General features: G+C 38.1%; 1 pseudogene; it reads left to right on the plus strand.

Moving 5' to 3' along the window:
* Positions 1-2,100: 2,100 nt before the first annotated feature.
* Positions 2,101-3,209, plus strand: LOC149226990 (uncharacterized; annotated as a pseudogene).
* Positions 3,210-4,354: the final 1,145 nt, after the last annotated feature.

Raw genomic sequence — 4,354 nt, forward strand, 5'->3', positions numbered from 1 at the left:
GGAGAAATCGACAAGTACAAAGCTAGACTTGTGGCTAAAGGTTTTGCGCAGCAGGAAGGCATTGATTATGAGGAGACTTTTGATCCTATAGCAAAATGGAACATCATCCACTTAACACTCACATTAGCAACACAAAATGGATGGAAAGTTCATCAGATGGATGTAAAGAGTGCTTTCCTCAACGAAGATTTACAGGAAGATGTATATATGACACAACCGCCAGGTTTTGAAATTGAAGAGCAAGAACATAAAGTTTGTAAACTAATTAAGGCTTTATATGGGTTAAATCAAGCTCCACGAGCTTGGTATGCAAAAATGGATGAATACCTTCAGACAGTTGGTTTTCAACGAAGTGAATTTGATGATACTTGGTATGTACATCAACAGGGTCAAACTCTGGTGATTCTTGTTATGTATGTAGATGATTTCATCATTACTAGAAACAATGATGATCATATTGTACAAGTGAAAAAGAAGTTACATGCAGGTTTTAAGATGACAGACTTGGGACTACTTCACTACTATCTTGGAGTTGAAGTATTCCAACATCCACATCATATTTTCATTTCTCAGAGTAAGTATGTAGCAGAAGTTCTTCAGTGCTTCAGAATGCAGGATTGCAAGCCTGTTATTACCCCCATGGAACAAAACTTGAAACTTTCAAAATATGAAGGGGGGGGAAAGGTGGACAGCACTACTTATAGATAGTTGATTGGCAGCCTGATTTATCTGACAACAACTCGACTAGATCTATCTTATGCCGTTAGTATTCTTTCACATTTTATGCAGGAACCAGGAGACAACGATTGGAATGTAGCCAAAAGGGTTCTAAGATATGTCTAGGGAACAAAATATTTCGGTCTTCTTTACAACAATACTAAAAACTTTGTACTTTGCGTATTTTCAGATGCCGAATTTGCTAGCAATATTGATGATCGAGCATCAACCTCCGGTTATTTAATGAACATGGGGTCAGCCGCAGTATCTTGGAGTTGCAAGAAACAAGCTACAGTGGCCACTTCTTCAGCTAAAGCAGAATACATATTAGCATGGGAAGCAACATGTGAAATTGTTTGGTTGCGCAGAGTTTTGTAGGATTTGGGCATTCCTCAAGCAGAAGCTACATCATTATTCATCAACAGCCAGTCAGCCATAAAGCTTTCCAAGAATCTAGTTTTTCATTCCAAAACAAAACATGTGGACACCAAGTATCATCACATTCGATCGCTCATTTCCAAGGACGTCATCAAACCAGTTTATTGTCCTTCAAAAGATCAGGTCTCCGATATTTTCACAAAACCACTTGGCAGGATCAAATTTACTAAGTTCAGAGATGAAATTGGTATCTGTTTTAATGTATCTTTGGATCATAGGGGGGAATGTTAGATGATCCAAAATACAAAATTCATAGTTCACAAATTTAGGATAGAATATTTATTCATTTATAGTATTTAATTAAATATTGGAGACACTTAGAAATAGAATATTGTTGTAAAAGATATGACATCTAGAATAATGTCATATCTCAGGCTCCAATTTAGGAGTAGAGTTAGTAGACTGGTTAGAGTGACTTTTATTGTAAATGGACACTTGTTAATTTAATAAGTATTCCATAACTAGAATAGGTTAGGAAATTAAGCTTATATGTAGCTCATTCCCCTGATTTCAATTGAGTTGGTGTGTGTGTGTAAACTCTTGCAAAATTATTATGTAATTCTTTTCTGATTAATAAAATTGTGTGTCTAAGGACACTTCTGCCATTAGGGATCGAATCTCTAGGAACAAGTGTAATCCCAACCAAAGATTTGCAGGCCACTACACGATTTATAAGAAGAGTTGAGGGCATGTGACGTGGAAAAGAAATTTACTTGTCATCCACCACATGATTCCCAAGAAGAGGTGAGGGTGCCTGATATAGCGAAGGAAATTACTCGTCGCATAATTATTGGTCCAGATAGTTCTATTCACAAAACTTTGCACAGGAAAACCAATAGAGATGGGAAGGTTATTGGGGATGATACATGAAGAGCACATAATATATTCTCTTCAGCAACTTTCCCAAGAGAAGATAATCCCAATTTATAGAAGGTCCATGGCTCTATGCGATTGAGTAAAAGCAGACTCAAACTTTTGGTTTTTCTGGTGTGTTAGTGCTAAAAGGAAACTAGGCTTTATTGTTCTGTGCATAAAGTTCCAGTCTATGGTGAATGCATATGTTTTCTGGAACATCAAGTATGTGTGGTCTAGATTTATTTAGAGTGGGTGACAAATGGAGATTATGGTTGGGCTACATCTTGAAATATATGTCGAGTTGGATTTGGTGATGTAGCTGCTACTACTCGAATGGGTTGCTTACATGTTGTACATACACACCATTTCACATCACATCTCCAATGTTTTCCTCCCCGCGCAGCTCCAGTGGGATACATGTGCCCTACTTGTTCCTCTCTGATATGGCCTCCAAAGAAAATTATATTTAGGATTTTCACTTCACGCTAAACTTAAGGAATCTGTTTCTCATAATGAATTGGTAAAAAAACTTTTAGGAGACAATTTGATTACTGAGTAGTTACTTGAACCTTGAGCCTTTGCATCTGATCAACTTGTTTCTTTGGTTGTTACATAATCACAAGGAAGTGCCATGCTAATCTCTCATTAACTATAGTAAAGGAGATAGTTACATCATCATATTCAACATCATAAGCTATTAATATGTCATACACTTCCGGAACCAGGTCATCAAGCTCATACATTATTGGCATAGATGGAGTTTTTTCTGTCAGTCTCCAATATTCATTAACTAATGATCCTCATTTCATGCAATCTCATAATGTATCTGGTCTTGGAGAAACAAAAAGAAAGGGTTCATATCATGGTGACAAATAACAAACTTTCTCCCCTCATGACGACGATGATGATGAGAGTAAATGGAAGTATACTCAATGAGGTAGTTTGCATAGAAGGGTTTTGAGGTTTTTTCTATTGTTTTGGTCTCCTTATTTGCCTACTTGTCTAGTAAATGCTCCATGAAAAGAAGACCGACAACATGAATCAATAATTGATGAGGGGCACTCTCGATGGCAATGATCTTCTGTAGATCTAGGAAGATCCTGCTTTTCCTTGCCACTATGTATTGTATGATGACTATGATCCTTTTGTTTGCCCTTGCTTCATGGGTCAACAACCTCGTTTACACATCAATTCGATAATGTCAAGGAAATCTCATTACGACGAGGACCAGAAGGTTCAAAAATGTGTTTTACTAGAGAATTTTGGTCAGCAAATATGAAGATAGCTTGGATTTGTTAGCCATCGGGTTGGTCCTTCTGTCAAATATTGTTAGCACGCTCGCAATTGTGGTCTCCATCTGGGCTACCGTCACCATTCTCATAAGCTTCACAACAATTGGAGAAACCCATGAGGTTATTCAAAAAACACTTCCAAATATCATCTCGGTTATGGTCGGGATAGTCTCGAACAACATTGGTGTTGATGTCGTCACCGGGTCCATTGAGTCCATGGGAGTTGTTACCGGCTTCATTGAATCCATTAGGTCTTTGCTATATGGCAAGGAAGCCTTTCCATCATCTCATTGGATGATGTAAATATACAAAGATAAGCCACCTTATTTCTACCAAGCAGATCGAGAAGCGAACTATGTCATCAAGGTTATGCGTCAACCACACAAAACCCTTGCCACCGAAGTCCATTTTCTAGGTCATACATTGTCAATGTCACAATAGGCCCACACGCTTTACATGGTATCTCTATCCTTGAATCTTCATCCATTATGGTTATGAGACATCCATAAACCCATGGTTATGGGTCAACAACAGAAAACCCTTGCCATCAAAGTCCATTTGCTAGGCCGCACACTGTCAGTATCACAGTTGGCTCACAAGCATTACAGGGTATCTTTATCCTCGACTCTTCATTTATCATGGTTATGGGTCATCCACAAACCCATTGTTATGGGTAAACCACACAAAACCCTTGTCTTGAACAACCCTTGGCTTTGGGTCATCTACAAACCTGTGGTTATGGATCAACCTCATAAAACTCTTCTCTTCATTGGTTCATGCTCAACAAAAGCTTCTTAGGAGGGAACTCTACGCAATGGGTACCATTTCTTCCTAAGGAGGGAGGAATGATCCAAATGGAAAGTCACATCCACCCACTATAGTTACCCACAATATCCACCCATGGTATTGTAACTCACAAGGCTATATATTTTGGGCCTCACTTTGTAAAAAGATAGAATGGTCCACCACAATGTAGCGGCCAAAAGTTTATTTTAGTTAATAAATAGTTATGTTGAGTGGTTATCTTTCCTTTCACACGTTGGATGTATTTT

Source organism: Pinus tabuliformis, chromosome J, assembly GCF_031772625.1.
Source record: "Pinus tabuliformis cultivar Carrire ecotype Pingquan chromosome J, CPIR1, whole genome shotgun sequence".
In the NCBI taxonomy this organism is placed as follows: domain Eukaryota; kingdom Viridiplantae; phylum Streptophyta; class Pinopsida; order Pinales; family Pinaceae; genus Pinus; species Pinus tabuliformis.